We start from the raw sequence: 26,188 nt of genomic DNA, 5'->3' as shown, positions 1-26,188 counted from the left end.
ATAAGCAATTGGATAACCTTCTTGCATTAGAACAGCCCCAATACCCACATTAGATGCATTACAATCAATTTCAAAGGATTTAGCAAAATTAGGCAATGCAAGAATGGGGACATTAGTCAATTCATGCTCAAGGGCATCAAATGTTTTTTCTTGTTTTTCTTCCCATTTAAACCCTGTCGCCACCGGCCCGAAACGGGCTTTCGGCACTCGCGAAGGATGGTTGGACTCTTTTATTTGTTTAAAAATATGGATTGCTAGAATGACTTATTCTCAAACTGAGACCTCGTCAAACGAGCAATTTTATTAAAAGGCTCACCAATCCATGTTAATCCCAAGCGGGACCCTCCATGGATTAGCGGTTTTCATAAAAAGGAAGGGTTCATGGAGTCGCCACCAATGTTTTACTCAAAACATTGGAAAAAGAGGTTTAAGGCAATCGATTCAAAAATCGACTTCGGCCATTACAACCAGAGTCGGGTAAGGGAGTCGGTTACGCGTGGGGAAGGTGTTAGCACCCCACAGCGCCCCTTTCGGGTTCCCTATGACAGATTATTTAAAAATAATAGTGCAAAATTACTAAATTACCCCTATTTATTCTAAGCAATTATAAATTAACTATCTACATGATGACAGTTTAAATATGTACACACAGAAAGCGGTAAAAGAAGGGACTTTAAAGATATAAACCTTTGAAGCGTGCTTTCTTATATATCTTGACAGAAATTGGGAAGCGTTTTGGCGTTCCCTCCCTCTACAAGACCGCTCGCTCCCTCCTAAAAAATAATTTTTGACTTGGAAATCCGATGGATTTCCCTTCGACTTAGTTTGAGACTCAAGCAAAATGCTCAAAACTCAAAAACTTCGTCGGATCAACTCTCCGAGTGATTTCTAGGCAGAGCACTGCTCAAAAAAAACCCAGAATACTCAAGAAGAGGGTTAAAACTCAGTCCAAAAGTGTGAAATGACGTCCCATTGACGTCATATTTATAGGGAAAAGGCTCAATACGGTCTCTGGGGGTCAATACGGTCAACATTGAAATTTTGAACTACAATACGGCCGTATTGAATTCAATACGGCCGTATTGAAGTTCAAAAAACCTCAATACGGCCGCATTGAAGTTCAGTGCAGCCGTATTGAAGTTCAGTGCAGCCGTATTGAATTCAATGCAGCCGTATTAAAGTTCAGTGCAGCCGTATTGAATTCAATGCAGCCGTATTGAAGTTCAGAAGCTTCAATACGGCCGTATTGAGTTCAGTGCGGCCGTATTGAAGTTCAAAATGTTCAATACGGCCGTACTGAACCTCTGGGAGGCCGTATTGGGCTTCATTCCTCCCACTTTTCTTATTTTAGCTATTCTAAGACCTCTAAACCTACAGATAGTCATCCTATGGTCTTCTGGGAGTCCTTCCGGCTGACTTTCCTTTGGTCTTCGAGAGTCTTCCAGCCTTATTTCCGACCCGGACAATTTTAGGGGTCTACAGCTGCCCCCCCTTTACTTAGTCGTACGGCCTTTTGGTGTACCGGCTGACAAGTAAAGGAGTTGACCCAATTGTCCGGGTGATGTGCCAACCTTCTGACTTGTAGCGTCTGCCGGTGGAAAATTGTTGAGTAGCCTCTCCAGGTTATTGCATACCTCGGCGTTTCTGACAACCTCGGTAGCTAAGTTTACCCTCTCCAGGGTCAACTTCACTCGACGCCCGAGCCGGAAGTTGAACACCAACGTGCCTCTGACAACGCTGATGGTTGAGTACCGCCTCTCCAGGCCTAGCCTCACTCGACGCCCGAGCCGGAAGCTAGACACCAGTGTTAACATCACCGATGATTGAGTACTGCCTCTCCAGGCTCTGCTTCGGTTGTTTCTGACGACCTAGGCAGCTAAGTTTACCCACTCCAGGGTCAACTTCACTCGACGCCCGAGCCGGAAGTTGAACACCAACGTGCCTTTGACGACGCTGATGGTTGAGTACTGCCTCTCCAGGCCCTGCCTCTCAACATGAGGTAGTTTGAGTATCGCCTCTCCAGGCCCTGCCTCTTAACATTCAGCAGTTGAGTATTGCCTCTCCAGGCCCTGCCTCTTAACATTCGGCAGTTGAGTATCGCCTCTCCAGGCCCTGCCTCTTAACATTCGGCAGTGTGAGTTTACCCTCTCCAGGGTTTTGAGATGATTTTTGTCTCCACAGTCCACGATGCTGCTTCGACGGTTTTTCTGATTTTGTGCCGCTGAGGGCTGGATAACGCAGGGATCCGTCTAGGGGATGTGCAGTCATTCATAGGTTCCTGTGCCCCAACTTGCATTGCATTGTTGGTACCCATGGGGAATTTCTGACTCCTTGGGGTGTAGACACAGATGCTCTCTCTCTGAGTTGAGCGATGCCTTATGTTTAGCTGACGTCCTTTGACGTTGTGGAGTATCCCGGTTGTCTTTATTCGGGTGTCTCTCTTTGATTTTTCTGATTTTTGTAGCCTCTGTGTAGGCTATTATCCACTGAGGGTATTCTGGATGTTGATTTTGATTTTGTCTCCACAGTCCACGATACTGCTTTGACGATTGTTTTTGATTTTTGTGCCACTGAGGGCTGGATAACGCAGGGATCCGTCTAGGGGATGTGCAGTTACTCATAGGTTCTTGTGTCCCAACTTTCCTTTGCATAGTTGGTGCCCATTGAGGAATTTCTGTTTCCCTGGGGTGTAGACACGAAGATGCTCTTTCTGAGATGAGCGGTGCCTTATGATTGGCTGACGTCCTTTCGACGATGGTGGAGTATCCCGGTTATCCTTATTCGGGTGACTCTTTTTGTTTTTCTGGTTTTGTCGCCTCTGTGTAGGCTGTTATCCGCGGGGGGATTTTGTCATTGATTGTGATTAGCCTCTTCTGTTAGGCAGATCATCTTGACGCTTGATGTTTGGCCAAGAGCCGGATTCCACTTGGGGAATGATTATTGATCTTTTGATTTTTTTCTTTTTGTAGGAATGCCTCTTGAGTAGGCGACTGGGGATTTGGGGATCTTATGTATCCCAGAGTATTATTTAGGAAGCCTCTACAGGCTTAGACTCACTCAACGCCTGAGTTGGAGAGCTATCTTCCACTGAGGAAGTTTTAAGTCCTTTGACTAGATATACTGCTTGGGTGATCGTGTTTCCATTGGGAATTTTGTCGATCTTGCTTTGATAGCTCTCGCTGGGGATTTGTTCCGTGAGCTTGAGTTGGGGTTTCTCTGGGGAGTATTATTTCTGCGAGCCTCTCCAAGCTCAATTATTCTGTATGATGAATTGGTTTTTTTGTTCAGCCCGAGAATGCGAGCTGAGACGTCTTTTGGAGAGTATTATTTCGGCAAGCCTCTCCAGGCTTAATTATTCTGTGGGAGTATTATTTCAGCAAGCCTCTCCAGGCTCAATTATTTTGTGAGAGTATTATTTTGGCAAGCCTCTCCAGGCTCAGTTATTCTAAGAGTATTATTTCGGCAAGCCTCTCCAGGCTCAATTATTCTGTACGAGGCGATCGATTTTCTAAATCTTTTGCCCCTTTTTTGTCGTTTTTGGCTTTTTCTGTATTTTTTGCCTTTTTTGATTTTGGCTTTTTTCTGTATTTTGCCTTTTTTGTCATTTTTTTGGCTTTTTCTGTATTTTTGCCTTTTCTTGTTGATTTGCGGCTTTTTCTGTTGATCGCTGCCATACACAAGCAATTTTTCCTATTTTCTATTTTATGCAATTGCCTCATGATAAGGTCTTTGAATGTGCAACTAAATGTGTGTGATGCACAAATGCAAGTTTTATTATTTAATGTTTTTAGAAAAATAAATGGCTCTCCCTATCCTCCTTTTCTTGGAGGAATTTCTGTCATCGACGTGAGGGAATATTTTTGTGAGCCTTTTATGCAGGAGATTATGGATTTTATAGGAACCCCTCCAATTTTCTTTATTGACCGATTATTAAGAGAGTCTCGTACAATTTTTGAAACATCAATTTAGAGGCATAATCACATGGTCAAGAGAGAAAAGAAACAAATGGATATTTTATTTGATATTCAAAAATGTTTTTACAGAAAGATTTGCAAAGGGAATTTCTGAAGAATGGCTGGCCAAGGTGGGCTATTTATACATTTGGCTTTAAACAATCATATCTGTAATTGTCGCTCTTCCCGTTCCCCTAGCTGCTTCGGGTGAGATGCCTGAGCCAGGAGTGTAGATGCTGCAAGACGCTTGCTTCTAGAAGATTATCACTTGAACCGCCTTTCGGTTTTCGATTCAAGTGATCGTTGCTTGCTTTGTTTTTTACATCTTATTCTTTTGCCCCTAACTTTTGCCTAGGACGTATCCTAGCGGGGATAATTTTGCCTTTGTTTTGCCTAGTACCCTTGTACTGGCGGGCTTTTCGTTTTGCCCTAACTTTTGCCTAGGATGCCCTTTTTGGGTTTTCATCCTAGCGGGCTTGTGCAAGCAACGTCTTCAAGCATAATACTTCTTTACCACGTCAGCGTTGACTGGGTATCGAAGTTCTTCTCCGTCCATGTTTGTGAGGATCAGTGCTCCTCCGGAGAAGGATCGCTTCACCACGTATGGTCCTTCGTAATTTGGGGCCCACTTTCCGATTTTGTCCTTTTGAGCTGGTAGCAATTTCTTCATCACCAGCTCTCCCTCATGGTAGATTCGAGGGTGGACTTTCTTGTCAAAAGCCTTTTTGATCTTCCTTTGGTAGGCTTGACCATGACATATGGCGTTCAGTCGTTTTTCTTCGATAAGGTTCAATTGGTCGTATCGGCTTTGAACCCATTCTGCCTCGGAAAGTTTTGCTTCCATGATTACTCTCAGAGAAGGTATCTCGACTTCAACAGGCAGAACTGCCTCCATTCCATAAACAAGGGAAAATGGAGTAGCTCCTGTGGATGTGCGCACTGAAGTCCTGTATCCATGGAGAGCGAAGGGTAACATCTCATGCCAGTCTTTGAATGAGACAACCATCTTCTGTACTATTTTCTTGATATTCTTATTGGCTGCCTCGACTGCCCCATTCATCTTTGGTCGATATGGGGAAGAGTTGTGGTGTTGGATCTTGAACTCTTGGCACAGTTCTTCCATCATCTTGTTATTTAGATTGGATCCATTATCAGTGATGATCTTATCGGGAATACCGTATCTGCATATAATGTTTTTTCTGATGAAGGATGTTACCACCTTTCGGGTCACATGAGCATACGATGCCGCTTCTACCCATTTGGTGAAATAATCAATGGCCACCAGGATGAATCTATGTCCATTGGATGCCTTTGGTTCGATGGGTCCAATAACATCCATGCCCCACATTGCAAATGGCCAAGGTGAAGCCAATACATTGAGTGGCGTTGGTGGGACATGAATATTGTCGGCATATGCTTGACATTTGTGGCATTTCCGAACGTATTGGTAACAATCCCTTTCCATGGTCGACCAATAGTACCCTGCCCTAAGGATTTTCTTAGCCATTGCAGGTCCGGGAATGTGGGTACCGAAAACCCCCTCATGTATTTCTTTGATCACATTTTGAGCTTCGACTTGGTCTACACACCTCAACAAAACCGAGTCATAATTCTTTTTGTAGAGGGTTTCTCCTATCAGCAGAAATCCCATGGCCCTTCTTCGGATATGCTTTTTGTCATTATCGTTGGCCATATCAGGATATTCCCCTTTTTTCAGATATTGTTTGATATCGTGGAACCATGGACAATCGTCGATAACTTCATCTATCAGAAGGCAGAACGCTTGCTTATCATGCCGTCGGATATTAATGATGGGCATTTCATGCTCTTTATCCAAGGCGAACATCGACGAGAGTGTAGCAAGAGCGTCGGCAAACTGATTCTCCTCCCTCGGAATATACTCAAAGACGACACTTTGAAAAAGATGTGTCAAGTCTTTGATATGCTCAACATATGGTATTAGTTTAGGATTTCGGACTTCCCAGTCACCTCGTAGCTGATGAATGACTAAAGCCGAATCTCCAAACACTTTGAGCTTTAGGATACCATTGTTGATAGCTGCTTGGATTCCTAGCGCGCAAGCTTCGTATTCGGCCATGTTGTTTGTACAGTCGAAATTGAGTCTTGCTGTTAGGGGGATATGCTTTCCTTGTGGGGAGATTAACACTGTTCCAATCCCCTGTCCAAGCATGTTGGAGGCTCCATCAAAATACATGGTCCACGCATCATCTTTGCGCTCTTCATGTTGTAAGTTCATGATATCCTCATCGGGGAAATCATCCTGAAGGGATTGATAGTCATTGGTCGGCCCGTGTGCTAGGTAATCAGCTAGGGTACTGCCCTTGATGGCCTTTTGGGTGACATGTATGATGTCAAATTCTGATAATTGCACTTGCCATCGGGCAATCTTCCCAGTGATTATGGGTTTGTCGAACACATACTTAATTGGGTCCATTTTGGAAACCAACCAAGTAGTATGCCTAATCATATACTGCCTGAGCCTTTGTGTTGCCCATGCTAACGCGCAACACGTCTTTTCTAGCGGCGTGTAGCGGGTTTCATAATCAAGAAACTTTTTGCTCAGGTAGTAGATGGCTTGTTCTTTCTTCCTTGTTTCATCTTGTTGTCCTAGCACAGCTCCCATGGACTCATCAAGTACCGTTAAATAGAGGATTAATGGTCTTCCCTCGACAGGTGGCACCAACACTGGTGGATTGGCCAAGCACTGTTTGATCTTATCGAAAGCTTGTTGACAATTCTCATCCCAAGTTTCGGAATGATTCTTGCGCAACAGCTTGAATATCGGTTTGCACGTGTCAGTCAATTGTGCGATGAACCTCGCGACGTAGTTCACCCTGCAGAGGAATCCTCTTATTTCTTTCTCGGTTCTAGGAGGAGGCATTTCCATTATTGCCTTTACTTTTTCGGGGTCCACCTCTATGCCTTTTTCACTGACGATGAACCCGAGAAGTTTACCTGACCGAACTCCGAAAGTACACTTAGCCGGGTTTAGCTTAAGCTGATACTTACGAAGCCGATTGAATAATTTTCTCAAATATTGGATGTGGTTCATCTCGTCCTTCGACTTTGCGATCATGTCATCCACGTATACTTCAATTTCTTTGTGGATCATATCGTGGAATAGCGTCACCATCGCTCGTTGGTAGGTGGCACCCGCATTTTTAAGTCCAAAAGGCATCACCCTGTAGCAGAAAGTGCCCCAAGGTGTAATGAAAGAAGTTTTCTCGCGGTCTTCTATATTCATCTTTATTTGATTATATCCCGAGTATCCATCCATAAAGGAATAGAGTGTGTTTGTGGCAGTGTGATCCACAAGTGTATCGATGTGGGGCAAGGGAAAATCGTCCTTTGGACTGGCACGATTCAAATCCCTATAATCAACACACACTCTAACCTTCCCATTCTTTTTGATGACTGGCACAATGTTAGCCAGCCATTCGGGATACTGGGATACAACCAAGAATCCCGCGTCTAATTGTTTTTCTACCTCCTCCTTAATCTTTAAGGACCATTCGGGCTTGATTCGTCGAAGCTTTTGCTTAATGGGTCGAAACCCCTCTTTTAATGGCAACTTGTGTTCGACGATGTTGGAGTCCAAACCGGGCATATCACGGTACGACCATGCAAATACGTCTTTGTATTCCCTCAACAATTGAATCAATTGCGTTTTTATTTCATCACTGATATGGGTCCCAATATTGACTTCTTGTAACTCTTGACCCTGCCCCAAATTCACGGTCTCCAATTTCTCTTGATATGGCTGGAGTAGACGAGCTTCTTGATCTAGCAGTCTTTGCAGATCCGGAGAGATAGTCTCCTCATCACTGTCCGACTCAACCCATTCATCCTTGGCTTTCGGATCCCGATCAGAGCGAACAATCACAGACATAATTATTTACTGGTTCTGTTTAGGTTTAGAATTTATTAATATTGATGAGAGAGAGAGAATAGAACAAAATGAGAGAATAATGTATGAAAAATGCCTCTTTATTGATATATGTATGTAAAACTGTACAAAACCCTTATTTACATGAAAAGGTCCTCATGATCTCGGGTACTGATCATGAGTCCCTAAAAGAAAAATGTGGAGGGGCCCTATCATGGCTTGCCCTTCTCTCTACTCCTGTTTTGGCAGAGGGTTCTTGCTCACGTCGGGCGCTGTCGAATCGAAAGTGACCCAACCAGCGTCAATAAGGCTTTGGACCTTGTGCTTGAGAGCTAGGCAGTTCTCCGTTGAATGCCCCGGCGCTCCCGAATGGTATAGACATTTGTTTTGTGGTTTGTACCAATCGGGGTAAGGTGGGTCGATCTTTCTCGGTGGAACATAAGCTAGAAGTTGGGCTTCTACTAGCTTCGGCAGGAGATCGCTATAAGTGGTCGGAAGTTTGTCAAACTTCTTCACAGAGTTGTATTGCGATTTGCCTGACTTCGAAGTGAAAGAAGATGGAGAAATGGTTACAGCGTTGACTCCTCCTTCTTTCTTCTTCCCGAAGGCCTTCTTAGCTTCATATGGTTGGGAAGGCTTAGCCAGCTTCCCACTTTTGAGTCCTTGTTCCACCCTTTCTCCAATGGTGATGATGTCCGAGAAGAGTGTTGTCGTGTTCCCTATCATCTTGTCATAATAGGGACCAGTCAACGAATTGATGAATAAGGACACCGTCTCCTTATCCGACAGCGGGGGCTCTATCTGTGCCGCCAACTCCCTCCAACGTTGGGCGTACGCCTTGAAGGATTCATCGTTCTTTTTACTCAAGGCTTGAAGATCTGACCTATCGGGTGTTAGGTCGATGTTGTATTTGTAGCGCTTGAGAAAGGCGTCGGCCAACTGCCTCCATGTATGTACTAGATTTCCATCTAGCTGCATATACCAGTTGAGCGCGGTATCAGCCAAGCTCTCTTGGAAGCAGTGGATCAAGAGCTTTTCGTTTGTGGCATATGCAGCCATCTTTCGGCAGTACATGGTGAGATGACTCTTAGGGCAAGTCGATCCCACATATTTTGGGAAATCCGGCACTTTAAATTTAGGAGGGAATTGGATGTCCCTCACTAAACACATGTCGGCGGCATCTTTGATGTCAAAATCATGCCCCTCCATAGCCCTCAACCGATCCTCTAGGGCGTGGAATTGTTCCTTTGAAACCTCGGGCTCTTTGATTACAATTCCAGCCCCTATAGGTATAGCGTGTGGAGGCTCTTCCTCGTGTTCTTCTTCCTCTCCATGATGGGACTCATGGTCATTGTGGTGTGATCCATGCACATTGTGGTGACGCATGTGCTCCATCATTTGCGCCATCTGTTCTTTGAGCTGAGAGAGCTCGGTTGTGAGCTTCTTATTTTGCTCTTCCAGCGCTTCCATTTTCTTGATTTTCTGCGCGCGCGTGAGGACAGAGAGATGACCAGCCACTTTCTAAAATGAATGTTTATTCTAATTAGCTTATTTATGATATGAATACACTCTTGATGTGAGCTTGATAATCTTTCATCTTTAAGGCGCTGCCTTTTTAAGATGAAAGTTTATCACCCTCCCTAGCCTATGACCTCTCCACAACGGAGAATCTCAATAGTCACGGGTCTCTTTCACTCACATCGAGAGGGTATTAGTGAACTTATAAATGATGATGAGGATGCATGAGGTATTATTAATAATGATGCCTATGCTCCTTACTTTTATTATATTTTCACACATTGGTTTTTCCTCTCATGTCATGACATTTTCATGCATGGGGATTTATTCTTTGACCTTATCACGAGGTTATTTATTAATGCACAAACAATTGCACATAAGCATTTAAACAAACAATTCACTCATCCACGAACAGTCACGAGCGAATCACGAGGTAGGGGTATCCTGCAGAAAAGTGCATATTCAAGGTGGTTCTAACTGTTCTCACCGGTCTGAGGCCCCCAAGGTGCCCCCATTATAGGGACCCAATTCCTCTCGTCGTAAGTCGATGGAAAGCTCCAACGCACTGTCGGACTCGAGTTCATGGTTATCACCTTGAGTGATGCTTTCCGACAACGGTCTACGGGCACCTATAGACCCATTCGACAACCGGCCGTACTAACATCCACTCCCTATGGCTTACCACTCATGCCCCCGGGTATAGAGGGAACTGTTGTGTGCAAAGGTTTGTGTGCAATTTATATTTCAAACAATTGCGGAAAATTAAACATACAACAATTATTAAAGCCAAATAGATAAACATGTTATCATACAAGCAAGGGGTAATAAAGTAATTTTAACTATTATTTGTTAAAAATAATCTGTCACTAAATGGGACTGACTCTTGAGGCTTCCCCAGTGGAGTCGCCATCTGTCGCCACCGGCCCGAAACGGGCTTTCGGCACTCGCGAAGGATGGTTGGACTCTTTTATTTGTTTAAAATATGGATTGCTAGAATGACTTATTCTCAAACTGAGACCTCGTCAAACGAGCAATTTTATTAAAAGGCTCACCAATCCATGTTAATCCCAAGCGGGACCCTCCATGGATTAGCGGTTTTCATAAAAAGGAAGGGTTCATGGAGTCGCCACCAATGTTTTACTCAAAACATTGGAAAAAGAGGTTTAAGGCAATCGATTCAAAAATCGACTTCGGCCATTACAACCAGAGTCGGGTAAGGGAGTCGGTTACGCGTGGGGAAGGTGTTAGCACCCCACAGCGCCCCTTTCGGGTTCCCTATGACAGATTATTTAAAAATAATAGTGTAAAATTACTAAATTACCCCTATTTATTCTAAGCAATTATAAATTAACTATCTACATGATGACAGTTTAAATATGTACACACAGAAAGCGGTAAAAGAAGGGACTTTAAAGATATAAACCTTTGAAGCGTGCTTTCTTATATATCTTGACAGAAATTGGGAAGCGTTTTGGCGTTCCCTCCCTCTACAAGACCGCTCGCTCCCTCCTAAAAAATAATTTTTGACTTGGAAATCCGATGGATTTCCCTTCGACTTAGTTTGAGACTCAAGCAAAATGCTCAAAACTCAAAAACTTCGTCGGATCAACTCTCCGAGTGATTTCTAGGCAGAGCACTGCTCAAAAAAACCCAGAATACTCAAGAAGAGGGTTAAAACTCAGTCCAAAAGTGTGAAATGACGTCCCATTGACGTCATATTTATAGGGAAAAGGCTCAATACGGTCTCTGGGGGTCAATACGGTCAACATTGAAATTTTGAACTACAATACGGCCGTATTAAATTCAATACGGCCGTATTGAAGTTCAAAAAACCTCAATACGGCCGCATTGAAGTTCAGTGCAGCCGTATTGAAGTTCAGTGCAGCCGTATTGAATTCAATGCAGCCGTATTAAAGTTCAGTGCAGCCGTATTGAATTCAATGCAGCCGTATTGAAGTTCAGAAACTTCAATACGGCCGTATTGAGTTCAGTGCGGCCGTATTGAAGTTCAAAATGTTCAATACGGCCGTACTGAACCTCTGGGAGGCCGTATTGGGCTTCATTCCTCCCACTTTTCTTATTTTAGCTATTCTAAGACCTCTAAACCTACAGATAGTCATCCTATGGTCTTCTGGGAGTCCTTCCGGCTGACTTTCCTTTGGTCTTCGAGAGTCTTCCAGCCTTATTTCCGACCCGGACAATTTTAGGGGTCTACAAACCCAACATGCTTTTTACTAATTTCATTCAAAGGTGCAGCCAAGGTACTAAAATTTTTAACAAATCTCCTATAAAAGCTAGCCAAGCCATGAAAGCTCCTAACTTCACTCACATTTTTTGGGACAGGCCATTCTTGTATGGCCTTCACTTTTTCTTTGTCCACTTGAACCCCTTTAGAATTCACAACAAAACCTAGGAACACAATTTTCTTAGTGCAAAAGGTGCACTTCTCAAGATTAGCATACAATTGTTCTTACCTAAGCACTTTCAAAACAACTTTCAAATGACCAACATGAAATTCAAGAGTGGTGCTATAAATCAGAATATCATCAAAATATACCACAACAAAATTGCTAAAAAATCATCTCAAAACGTGGTTCATTAATCTCATGAAAGTGCTTGGGGCATTGGTCAGCCCAAATGGCATTACAAGCCACTTATACAACCCATATTTTGTTTTGTAGGTAGTTTTCCATTCATCCCTGATAGAAATCTAACCCAAGGATCCCTTTGGAAGAGGTAAAACCAAGAAGGGTGAAGGTTGATCCAAGGAGGCTCACACTTGAAGACCATTGGGCCTTTAAGTAGGTCCATGGTAAGGAGGCTATAGGAAGCTTTGATCGAGGCTGTACCCATTCAAATAAAAATAGTTAAATGCAATACTAGGAAGCTTTCCTAGGTCGTCTTTCAAGGACCATTTGTCTCTGTCAAAGGTTCACACACACAAAGTGGGGGGGGGGGGGTTTGGTTCAAATTTATCAGTTTATAACACAATAAAATGCAGGTAGCACAGCAAATGAAACAGATTGACTCCTTTTTCAGATTTGTAACTCTCTTATCCTTGGTTCACTATAGATTTCTCTGTTACAACTTAATCCATGTTCCATCCAAATTAATCAACTAAGTGACGATTAACTCAAGACTTCCTTACACGAATTAAGCAAACATATACAACATTGAACCTCTCCACAAGATTAAGCAAACTGTGGCCTTATATATGCAGCAACCCAGATTCATTAAGCATGAACAGGTAAAACTGTATAATTAATAGGCGATTAAGCCCAAATCAACAATTAAAATAAGCACAAAAAGATAAATAAATAAGGAAAAATAATGACTGATCAAGCTTCTACAGAAAAGGTGCTTATTAGACCTATGCTCTTCATGAGCATTAAGTATGATTCCTTTTTTTAGTCCTTTAGTCTCCATTGTATATACATTGTATGATACTTGTACATAGTAGTGACTTGTATAGGTGTATTTTGTCTTTGTATTTGTGAGGCACTTTCTTTCATTTCTTATAGGTTATTCCTTTAGGATTTTAGGGTATGTTAGTTGGAGACTTTTGCTCCATTTGACCTTGTATTAAGAGTCATTGATTTTGATATTTTTAGTAGTAGAAGTGGGGTGACAAATAGTAAAGTGTGTAGGTGTAGCTAGTAATTGGGCCTTTGGTGGGCTTAGGATAATTTTTACATATTAGGCTTGGTTTACTCCATTTAATCCAAGGAATTGATTTAGCGAGGTCTCACCCTTATTAGGTGAACCTAACTAAACAAATTCCAACATTTATGGATTGGATTAAGTGAAGGAAAACAAGCTTGGCCGCCTAGCTCATCTTCCTTGGCCAAAATTACCTTAACTTCTCCCACACACTTGGATGGCTTATGCTTCAAGATTCTAGCTTAGCTTTCTCCCCAAGCTTCTAAGTCAGAAGCTTGTTCCACAAGCTTCCAAGTAACTAGACCGGTTAGCTTGAGTGTAAGAAGGCTAACCATGGCTCTCCTTGAACCATAGTTAGTATAGCTTGCACCACAAGCTTCTCCCTCACTATATAAGTCTTTTCCTTCACTTTGTAAACACTTTTGATGATATATTTGAGTGAATTCCAAAATTTGTTCAGAAATTCTCTCTTCCAAAAATGTCTCTAACCTCTTTGATATTCATCCAATTCTCTTATCCTCTTCAAGCAAGAGTGTGGTGAGGATTGAAGTGGCTTATCTCTTCCAATGAGTGGTGCCTTTTGAAGAGTGTTTCTTCACCAATCTTTGGTGAAATCTAAAGATAATCCACCATTGGAGGCTTTGGAAAATCTTAAGGAGAATCAAGGAGCCAAAGGTCTAGGAGAAACTTGAAGAGGAATCAAACATCAATGTGGTTCCAAAGCAAGTTTCCATCAATCCCCCTCCCTAATCCTAATTTGATGGTACCCACTCTTTAAATCAATTTTAGAAAATAAATAGGCACCATATTGATCATACACCACATCATCTAACCTAGAAATGGGGTGCCTATACTTGATGGTGATATTATTGACCGCCCTACAGTCTGTGCACATCCTCCAAGACCCATCCTTTTTAGGCACCAATATGACTGGGGCAGCACATGGGCTCATGCTTTCTTGCACCCATCCTTTATTCACCAATTCCTCCACTTGAGCTTGAATTTCCTTGGTTTCTTGAGGGTTACTTCTATAGGTTGGCTTGTTAGGTAGAGATGCTCTTGGAATAAGATCAATGTGGTGCTCAATTCCTCTTACAGGTGGTAATCCTCTTGGCACTTCCTTTGGGAATACATCCTGAAATTCCTGCTAGACAGATTCAATGCTAGAAAGAAGTACAATTGGATTAGAATTTTCAGTACTCAAGGTGTTACTCTTGCAGTAAATCAAGAACAGGGGTTTGTGTGCTAAAAGCATCCTTTATCCTTTTCATCTTACTCACTTTGGCTAACCCAATCAACTTGACCTCACTTATTTCACTCTTTCTATCAAGTGTTTCCCTCTTGCCCTCAAGTGTTTCACTCTTGCCCCTCAAATGTTTACTCTTTTTCTTTCTATGTTTTTTAGGTGTTTCACTTTTCTCTCTTTTCTCTTGCACTCTCTTTTCTCTCATTTTTATTTGATCCTCACACACCTCTCTTGGAGTCAAAGGCTTAAGAACCACTTTCTTGTCTTGATATACAAAAGAGATTTTGTTAGTAAAACCATCATGGATAGCTTTGGTGTCATACTTCCATGGCCTTCCCAAAAGAATGTGGCTAGCCTCCATTAGGACTACGTCACATAACACTTTGTCTTGGTATTTCCCAATGGCAAGAGACACTTCCACTTACTGCCTCACTTGTACTTCTTCTCCTTCACTAAGCCATTGAAGCCTATATGGCCTAGGATGTGGTTTAGTGTCCATATTCAATTTTGACACTAATCTTGAACTCACCACATTTGTGCAACTTCCCCCATCAATAATCACCAAACACACCTTACCATTAATTGAAAATCTTGTATGGAAAATGTTCTCCCTTTGAGATGCATCCACAACTTTGTTTTGGCTTCCAAGCAACCTCCTAATCATATAATATTCTCCCTCCATAGCCACCACTTCTTCCTCACTCTCCTCTTCCTCTCCATCACTAGCTTCAGATTGGCTTGTGTACTCCTCATTATCCTTGAGAAGAATTATCTTCTTTGTAGGACACTCATAGGCATAATGTCTCATGCCCAAGAACTTGAAGCACTTCAGTTCTCTAGTTCTCTTTGGTGGATGATCAACTTGCTTTTGGGGTGCTTTCTCATGGTTAGTAAATGCTGCATTATTAAAGGAGGAAACACCTTCTTTCTTGACTCTATCCTTCTAATATGAAGCATTATAGCTAGTAGAACTCCTTATTGTTGTACTCTTTCTTTTTAGTTGTTGTTCTACTTGAATGGCCTTATGCAAAAGATCCTTCATCTCTACAAATTCCTGCAACTCCACAACATCTCTAATGTCATGATTTAATCCACTAAGAAAGCGAGCCATAGTTACCTCAGAATCTTCTTCAATTTTAGCTTGGATGATAAAAACTTCCATCTCCTTATAGTATTCTTCAACTCCCTTGCTTCCTTGAGACAATTTTTGTAACTTCAATTTCAGATCCCTATAGAAGCTAGATAGCACATAACACTTCCTCATAATTCTTTTAATTTCTGCCCAAGTGTCCACCATAGGATCTTCATTTCTAGTCCCATCCCTCTGCAACTTATTCCACCAAATTAGTGCATAGTCAAAAAATTCAGCAGCTGCAAGTCTCATCTTTTGTTCCTTATTATAATTGTTGTAGCAGAATACATGCTCAATTTTTAACTCCCACTCCAAGTATGCCTCTGGATCACTCTTACCCTTGAAAGGTGGTACATTCAACTTGATTCCTTCTATTGTTCCTTCATTCCTATTCGGCCTTCCTCCTCCTTCAGGTGGGGTTCTATTCTCCAATTTTTTGAGATTGGGGGAGCCTGAGATTGATGAGATCACCTCTGAAGATTGAAGAGTTTGGATGATAACAAATGTGTGCCAAGGACATCAACAACTTAGAAGTCAAAAACAAAGTCAAAGGAAAATGTTATGTAATAGGAGTAGTTTTAGATTGGTTTGTTTGAGCTTATTTGTTTTGTGTGTATGCTTTGTGCATAAGCTAAATCTATATCTGATCTGATTAGGAAGTGTATGATGATGAGTTTAAAAGGTTAAGAAGTTATTTTGAGACTTAAAACAAAGTTTTGAAAACTAACTCAAAATAATCGATTATCATTAAATATAATCGATTATTCCAGCAACAGGCAAAAAGGGATGCCATGCTGCAATAATCGATTATTTGTGAAATAATCGATTATCCCAGAAATGACTCTCTGGAATAATCGATTATCCAGCAAAATAATCGATTAAATTGTTCTTGGTTGATTTCCAGAAATCATGAAGAACAAAATAATCGATTATTCTTTAAAATAATCGATTATCTGGTTCTGAAACTTTTATAAATAGTTTGAACATTTTGAAACTTTAGAACAGAGTTAGATTTGAGAATCAAAATTAGAAAAACGTGTTTGTGAAGTCTTTGTGACATTCTTGGGAGTTTTCTTTGTGAAACCAAGAAGGAAAAACGTTTTTGAAAAGTTTTGAGAAAAGATCATCATCATCATCACATTCTTGAAAGGGAAAAGATTAAGATTTGCTTCTGAGTTCCAGGTGAATTCGTTCCTTAATTCTTTATGAATACTTGTAAATCTTGAGTAGGTTTCTCAAGTGGTAAGGAATTCTTGTAGTGGGTTTCTACAAGAGGGTGCTTTCTTGAGGTCAAGAAAGTGGTTATCTTGAATGTAGGAGTGTGTGCATGTGTGGTATACTGGTAAACCTTCTTCATTAAGATAGTGGAACAAATCTTGATCAGGTTATGATTGAGTACTGGATGTAGGTCACATGTGGAGTGACTGAACCAGGATAAAAGACTTGTGCAATCTTCTCTTACCCTTATCTTTTACTTTGTGTAATATCTTGATTGTGCATTAAAGAAGATTGTTCTTGATTAACATGTGTGCATGAGTAACATTGGTTTGAACTGAATCAAAGCATTACATATTGGTATTAACTTTGAATCTCATTATTGGTTAATCAAGAAAGCATATAGGATTCATTTTTCAATAACAAGTCTTTAAGGAACTTCATTGAAAATTCATTTTTAGAAAAGTTTAATTGAAATAAAGATCCTAAATACTCTGAAAGTTTTTAAAGTGTCATAGAATCCAATTCACCCCCTCTTGGATTGAGCCATTCTTTTCTAATAATTGGTATCTAGAGCAAGGTTCTTGAGAGTTATTCAAGATTTCAAAAATGGCCAATAGCAACCTACCTTATGGTGAGGGTGTGTCTATACATAGACCTCCTGTTTTCAATGGTGAAAACTATGTCTACTGGAAAATTAGGATGAGAATTTTCATTGGAGCAATTGACATTGCTGTGTGGGATGCAATTGAAAATGGACCCTATATCCCTATGACAAAAGATGATGATGGGAAGAGAGAAAAACATTGGAGTGAGTGGAGTGATGATGAAAAGAAAAGAGCCCAATATGACTATAGAGCCAAAAACATTATTACATCTGCATTGTCTATTGATGAGTTTTTTTAGAATATCATAATGCAAATCTGCTAAAGAAATGTGGGATACTTTGCAAGTCACTCATGAAGGAACAAGTGATGTAAAACGATCTAGAAAGCACACTCTCATAAGAGAATATGAATTGTTTAGAATGAACAATGGTGAATCTATTTCTGACTTTCAAAAGAAATTTACACACTTGATAAATCACCTTGTTGACCTTGGCAGGAAATTTGAAAAAGAAGAGCTGAATTTGAAAGTGTTTTAATGCTTGGACAGATCATGGCAAGCAAAGGTGATAGCCATAGAAGAATCAAAGAATTTGACCTCTTTGACCCTTGCTACTCTCTTTGGGAAGCTAAGAGAGCATGAGCAAAAGTTGCACATATTTGAAGAAAATGAACAGTAGGACAAGAAGGGCAAAGAAATGTCATTAAAGGCCTTGAAATCTGCCAAAGGAAAAGAGGTGTGTGAAGAGTCAAGCTCCGATGATTCCGAAACTGAGAACTTCAACTTGCTGGTGAAGAAGTTCAGAAAATTCATAAGGAAAAAGAGAAATTCCCCCTATAAGTTCAATAAAAAGACTAACAAGAAAGAGGAAGCAAGTACATCCTCCTATAATTGCTTTGAGTGTGGAAAATCAGGACATATAAAAGCTGAGTGTCCAAACCTCTTGAAGAAGCAACAAGAGGAGAAGAAACTGAAGAAAAATGGCAATGGGAAGAGAGCCTACATTGCTTGGGAAGATAATGACTCAAGCACAACAAGTAATGAATCTGAATTTGAAGAGAATAACTTGTGTTTGATGGCTGGAGTTGACCAAGACACAATTGTAAGTGATTATGACCTTGAATCTAATCCGGACTATGATCAACTCCAAGAAGCTTTTATACAAATTCATAAAGAGGCTGTGAAATTAGATGCCTTGAATTCAAAGCTTAAAAACAAGCTGAAATGGTATGAAAATGCTTTAATTAAAGTTAAACAAGAGCTTGAGGATTTGAAACATGAGTATGAAAATCTTCAAACTATTTTCAACTTTAGTGAAGCTCATTGTGAAACCTCCTCCTCCTCAAAAGAGGTTTGTGAAAATTGCAAGACTTTTGAAAAAAAAAATGCTGATTTAAAAACCACTCTTGCAAAGTTCACAAATGGAAATGAAAATTTGAATATTCTTTTGGTAAAACAAAGAAACACTTTTGATAGGAGTGGACTTGGTTTTAATCAAAGCATGAACATGCCATTCAAGTCAAAGAAAGGAGCTTTTAAGAAAAACCAAGATTTCAGAAAATTTAAAAGCAATTTCTCTAGACAAACAACTTGATATTATTGTTGTAAAAGAGGTCACACAATAAGAAATTGCTACTCTAGGAAATATGGAGTTCCAAATGGAGAAATGGTTTGGATTGAAAAGAGCCAAAGGCTGAGAACTAACCTACAAGGACCCTTCACATGGGTACCTAAATTTTTTCTCTGAATCTTTGTTGTAGGAATGCTAGAGGGCCAAGAACTTACTATGGTATCTTAATAGTGGCTGCTCAAGGCATATGACTGGAGATCCTTAAAAATTCTCAAGTCTGAAATTGAAGAATGAAGGGTATGTTACCTATGGTGACAACAACAACGGGAGAATTCTTGGTCATGGTAATATTGGTAACTCCTCATCTTAAACATTGATTGAAAATGTATTGCTTGTTGATGGGCTGAAACATAATTTGCTGAGCATAAGTCCACTTAGTGATAGAGGTTTTAAAATTGAATTTGATAATACATGTTGCTTGATATGTGATAAAAAGACAAAGGAAATTAGATTCATTGGAAAAAGAATTGATAACATATATATGCTTGACTTAGAACACTCAATAGCAATTTCCAATACTAAGTGCTTAATAACCCAAGAAGACAATATTTGGCTTTGGCATAACAGAGCTGCACATATTCATATGGATCATTTAAATAAACTGAGTAGGAAGGAATTAGTGGTAAGATTACCTAAACTCAAGTTTAGTAAGGACAAACTATGTGATGCTTGTCAAAAGGGCAAGCAAGTGAAGGCTAGCTTTAAAAGAAAAAATCAGATTTCCACAACTAGACCTTTGCAATTAATTCACATGGATTTGTTTGGTCCTTCAAGAACCATGAGTCTAGGTGGAAACTACTATGGGTTAGTTATTGTAGATGACTACTCAAGATTCACATGGGTTATGTTTCTTGCAAATAAAAATGATGCTTTTAATGCCTTTAGAAAATTTGCCAAGCTTGTTCAAAATGAAAAGAATTCAAACATTACCTCTATAAGAAGTGACCATGGAGGTGAATTCCAAAACATTATGTTCCAAAAATTCTGTGAGGAGCATGGTATAAACCATAATTTCTCAACACCTAGGACACCTCAACAAAATGGGGTTGTTGAGAGGAAAAATAGGTCCCTTGAAGAACTAGCTAGGACTATGTTGAATGAGACAAAATTGCCAAAATACTTTTGGGCTGATGCTATTAACACAGCTTGTCATGTGTTAAACAATGTTCTGATCTGTCCCATATTAAAGAAAACACCCTATGAAATTTATAATGGAAGGAAGCCTACCATTTCATACTTTAGAGTGTTTGGGTGTAAGTGCTTTGTGCTGAACAATGGGAAAGAGCAACTTGGAAAATTTGATGCAAAGGCTGATGAGGCAATCTTTCTAGGATACTCTACAAATAGCAGAGCCTATAGAATCTATAACAAGAGAACTCTAGTTGTTGAAGAATCAGTCCATGTTGTATTTGATGAGACTAACAAACAAGAGACAAGGCAAACTGAAATTGAAGACTTGACTGATTTGCTTGATCAACCTCTATTGGAGAGTGAAACTAATAAAAAGCCTAAAGAGAGTGAATCACATGAAAACACAAAGGAAACAAGTGAACAATTGCCTAAGGAATGGAAAACTTCTAGGGACTTATCAATGGATAATATAATTGGAAATATTGGTAAGGGAGTTTCAACTAGGAGTGCCATTAAGAATATTTGCAATACTATGGCTTTTGTGCCACAAGTTGAACCTAAGAGTATTGATGAAGCACTAAAAGATGAACATTGGTTAATGGCCATGCAAGATTTAGTGCCATTACCAACTGATTATCGAATTATAGGAACTAAGTGGGTTTTTAGAAATAAGCTTGATGAATCAGGAATTATTATAAGAAATAAGGCAAGACTAGTGGCTAAGGGGTATAATCAAGAAGAGGGAATTGACTATGATGAAACCTTTTTCCCTGTAGCAAGGATAGAAGCCATTAGATTACTTCTTGCTTATTCCTCTATAATGAATTTCAAGCTTTATCAAATGAATGTGAAAAGTGCTTTCCTCAATTGGTTGATACAAGAGGAAGTGTATGTGGAGCAACCACCAGGCTTTGTGGATTTTAAAAATCCTAATCATCTGTACAAACTTAAAAAGGCACTCTATGGCTTGAAGCAAGCTCCAAGATCATGGTATGACAGGTTGAGCAAATTTTTGATTGAGAATGACTATGTAAGAGGGAAAGTAGATAATACATTGTTTGTCAAAAGGTTTAAAAATGATACAATGTATGTTCAAATCTATGTGGATGATATTGTATTTGGATCTACCAATATCTCTCTATGCAAAGAATTTGCTAAGACCATGCAAGGAGAATTTGAAATGTCAATGATGGGGGAGCTTACATTCTTTTTGGGGTTGCAAATTAAACAAATGAGTGATGGGATCTTCATAAGTCAAAGCAAGTATTGCAATGAACTATTGAAAAAGTTTGGTATGGAAGGGTGTAAAGAGGCTGCCACACCAATATCAAACATATGCAATCTTGACTTAGTTGAGAAAGGCATAACTGTTGATAACTCAAAGTATAGAGGTATCATTGGATCACTCTTATACTTGACAGCTAGTAGGCCTGATATAATGTTTGCTGTGTGCTTGTGTGCAAGATTTCAGGCAAATCCAAAAGAATCTCACATGAAATGCGTAAATAGAATTCTTAATATCTGAAAGGTACAAGTAATGTAGGTTTGTGGTATCCAAAGGGAGTCTCACTAAGTCTGATAGGCTACTCAGATTTAGACTATGCTGGGTGTAGACTAGATAGAAAAAGTACAAGTGGTACTTGTCACCTACTAGGGAGTGCACTTGTCTCATGGCATAGCAAAAAGCAAGCTTGTGTTGCACTAAGTACAGCTGAGGCTGAGTATGTAGCAGCTGGGAGTTGTTGTGCTCAAATTCTTTGGATGAAGCAACAACTAAGAGATTATGGAACTGAGCTAAATAAAATACCTCTGAGATGTGACAATACAAGTGCAATAAATTTGACCAAAAACCCAATTTTGCACTCTAGGACAAAACATATAGAGATAAGACACCACTTTTTGAGAGATCATGTTCAAAGAAATGATTGTGTTGTAGAGTTTGTTGAGACTAGTAAGCAATTAGCTGACATATTCACAAAACCTCTACCAAGGGAAAGATTTAATCAATTATGAATTGAACTAGGGATAATCAATGAATCTTGTTTGAATTGATTGTGATTTGAGAGTGATTGTATGATTGTTTGGAATAAGTATGAAACATTGATGCATAAAAGAGAGTGTTCAAGAAGTGAATTAGACTTGGAGTAATTCAAAGGGTTAAATTTCTGAGAAGCAAAACTTCTCTAGAATAATCGATTATTTTAAAATATAATTGATTATTTCAAGTAAGCCCATAATAATAATCGATTATTTGGGTAATAATCGATTATCTAGGAGATGAAGAATTCTAAGAGCCTCTGTAATAATCGATTATTTGGGTAATAATCGATTATCTGGTAATAAGAATTTCAAGATTCTCTGGAATAATCGATTATCTAGGGAAATAATAGATTATCTGGGAAGAAGAATATGAAAAGCCTCTGGAATAATCGATTATCTTGAAAATAATCGATTATCTGGGCAAACTTGAGAAAAGCAACCCTCTGGAATAATCGATTATTCTAAAAATAATCGATTATTTAGTGCCGACAGGGTTTTTAAAGGTTTTTATTGATATAAATAATCGATTATTTGTAGAAATAATCGATTATTTTTGGAAATAATCGATTATTTGTAGAAATAATCGATTATCTACGTGACTTTAGGAATTCCTAAAGCATTTTGAACGGTTTATATGCGCGCCAAACCTTTAACTTCCCATTACTCTTCAGTTAAGAAACCTCTCCCCACTCAGAAACGTGCTAGGACATAAGAACCTCCAAACCCTCTCATTTCTCCACATTCTCACATTCTCTCAAACTCTCAAACCCTAACCTCTTCATCTCTCTCATTCTCTTCTTCTCCACCAAAATCCATCCATGGCTTCTTCTTCCAAAAGACCCAAGAAGCTGGAAGTGAGGGGGAGCAAGCGTCCTCTGCCCTCAGGGCAACTAATCTCCAAGTGGTTTGCGGATGAGAAAACCCAGGAGTATTACTTCAAGTGGTATGAAGGTCGGAGAATCATCCCTCCCAAAACCATGAAGTTGGAGTGGTTCAAAAATGAAGGGTTTAGCTTTCCAACTCTTCTGGAGCACCAAGAACTTGGAAATTTTTTGGAAATGGAAGGACCTTATTACCCTGAGCTGATCAGGCTGTTTCTTTGCTTTGCAACAAGCAATGAAGGCATTATGCAATTAGTTGTGAAGGGCAAGCTGATAAAGCTTGATGGACCAACCTTGAAGGCGGTTGCCGGGCTGAGCGGCAATGGAAGTGAAAAACCCCAACCCTTCAACTTTGGTGATTTTGAGGAGCTGACGACCTTCAGAGATTAGAGGAATCCTGAGAACACCAACTACAACAAGTTCTTGGCAGGAGGTATGAAGAAAAATTCCCGTTTGATTTCTTTTATTATTGCTTCGATGATTAAACCACGTTTGCACAACCATGCTCAAATGTCAAGGGATGACATTTTGTTAATGCATGTGATTAAAAAGAAAATCAAGATTGATTGGGTATCCATGATGAATGATTGTATGTGGAAGGCCAGAAGGAAAGAGGATGGACCAATTCCTTATGCCTTGTTGCTGTCTAAAATTTTTGAGAATGCAGGGGTAGAGTTGACAGGGGAGAAGAAAATTATTCTCCATGCCTCTAACAAAATTGAGAAGTCTTCCTTGCATCACATGGGGATGCTCAAACAGGAAGATAAGTGGGTATTCAAGGGAGATGTACCTCCAACTCCTGAACCGGCAATAGACGAGGATGGCGTTCCATCTCATGATGAAGACCAGCCACCACTGGTCGAAGCTGAACCTGACCGAGAGCAAGAGGCGGAGCCTAAGCTATTCTCTCCATTCGAGCAAATTATGATTAATAAGCTTAATGCTGTTATGGAGATGTCTAGGAGGCACGAGTCATTGTTTTCGAGTATTCTTGATCGATTTGATACTCTTGATCATGAAATAGGCCAAATCAAGGCTCAGTTGGGGATGCCTGAGGACTCGGAGTGATTAGTGCTCTGTTTTGTTGTTTTTTTTGAATTAGGAAGTTTAAGTTTTAAATTTCTGGATTTTAATTTTCGATTGGGTTGTAATCATTTTAATTCCGGAACAATTTTATTGCTTTAATCTGTTGAACAATTTGATTTCTGTTGGTATTTAAAGTTTAAATTGCTGATATATTGGTTTGGATGGTTTGACAATTCAGATTTGGTACATTGGTGGTTGATGTTCTATTTTTGAGCATTGATATCTTGATCTTTGATATTTGGTGAGCCTAATTGATAATGCTTTTTGATTTTAATTTATGAATTGTGGATTGTAACTTGTGATTTTGGTTGGCCAATTCATGTTTGAGTTGCTGATCTAATGATTATGACTTGGATATTATAGTTCAAGTTCACAAAGTATTTTTTTGCTGACCAATCCCTATGATATGATACATTAGTTTTTGGTATTGTTCTAAGCATATAAGGAAGTGTGCATGAGGCTTATACTTCTTGATGGGATCCTCCCTTCCATGGATGATTTCGGATCCTTGAAGAGGGACTCCTTGCCCAAAGATCTAGGCTCACCAAAGGATGATAAATGGAATGTTTAGGGTGAAGGGGAATTTAGAAGTGAATAGATGAAGGTGGGGAAAGTGTATGGTTGCTCAAGGTGGGTTGGCTCACTCCAAAATGAAGATGGAGGCCACTCTAGGGTTTCACTCTCCAAGGGTGGAGAATGAAGTAGGCTAGCCGAATTAACCTAGTGACTAAGGATGGGATTTTGAGGCATAAAATGCTCACTCAATATCATATAATCCAAAGTATTTACAAGGTGTGGTGCATTGGGTATTTATAGGAGGGAAGGCATCTAGGGTTGCATTTGGAGTATGCATGGCCGAAATTCACAAACTCCAAATGAAATGCAAATTAACCCTAGATGCAACTTGGTGGCCAAGGATGGAATCTTTGGGTTTAGATTGGCTATATCTAGGTGCATGATAAGACCATGCAACCTTTTCCCTCCACTTGGGCCTAAGCCTTTCTAACACCAAAAATAGGTCTAAGAGCACCAAAAATTGCGTCACCTCCTAATTTAAAACCCTAGCCCAAAATTAAAACCCTAATCATCTAGAGTACCCCATAATACAAGGGTAAAATGGGAAATACATAAGAAAATAAATTCTAAGTCCTAAGCACCCCAAAATACAAGGGTAAAATTGGAAAATAAAATAAACCCTATACTAATGAGGCTTAGGAGAGAACTAATACTCTATGATCATGAGGAGAGTGTCCCTTGGTGTGTGAGCTGCCTCCTCCTCTTCAACTCTCCTAGCCATGGACCTAGTGTCGCCACCGGCCCGAAACGGGCTTTCGGCATTCGCGAAGGATGGTTGGACTCTTTTATTTGTTTAAAAATATGGATTGCTAGAATGACTTATTCTCAAACTGAGACCTTGTCAAACGAGCAATTTTATTAAAAGGCTCACCAATCCATGTTAATCCCAAGCGGGACCCTCCATGGATTAGCGGTTTTCATAAAAAGGAAGGGTTCGTGGAGTCGCCACCAATGTTTTACTCAAAACATTGGAAAAAGAAGTTTAAGGCAATCGATTCAAAAATCGACTTCGGCCATGACAACCAGAGTCGGGTAAGGGAGTCGGTTACGCGTGGGGAAGGTGTTAGCACCCCACAGCGCCCCTTTCGGGTTCCCTATGACAGATTATTTAAAAATAATAGTGCAAAATTACTAAATTACCCCTATTTATTCTAAGAAATTATAAATTAACTATCTACATGATGACAGTTTAAATTTGTACACACAGAAAGCGGTAAAAGAAGGGACTTTAAAGAGATAAACCTTTGAAGCGTGCTTTCTTATATATCTTGACAGAAATTGGGAAGCGTTTTGGCGTTCCCTCCCTCTACAAGACCGCTCGCTCCCTCCTATAAAATTTTAACTATGGAAATCCGGAGGATTTCCCTTCGACTAGGTTCGAGACTCAAGCAAATGGCTCGTGACTCAAGAACTTCGTCGGATCAACTCTCCGAGTGATTTCTAGGCAGAGCACTGCTCAAAAAAACCCAGAATACTCAAGAAGAGGGTTAAAACTGTGTGTGAAAGTGTAGAATGACGTTCAATTGACGTCATATTTATAGGGATGAGGCGCAATACGGCCTCTGGGGGTCAATACGGTCCGTATTGAAGTTTTGAACTACAATACG

The 26,188-nt window shown here is 40.0% G+C and overlaps 1 pseudogene; it reads right to left on the bottom strand.

Annotated features, from left to right (window-relative positions):
- Positions 1-10,754: 10,754 nt before the first annotated feature.
- On the bottom strand, positions 10,755-16,209 carry LOC109792623 (uncharacterized; annotated as a pseudogene).
- Positions 16,210-26,188: the final 9,979 nt, after the last annotated feature.

Source organism: Cajanus cajan, chromosome 4, assembly GCF_000230855.2.
Source record: "Cajanus cajan strain Asha chromosome 4, NIPB_CcT2T_4, whole genome shotgun sequence".
NCBI classification, from domain to species: domain Eukaryota; kingdom Viridiplantae; phylum Streptophyta; class Magnoliopsida; order Fabales; family Fabaceae; genus Cajanus; species Cajanus cajan.
The sequence above is the reverse complement of the archived record's forward strand: the minus strand, read 5'-3'. Positions and strand labels throughout refer to the sequence as shown.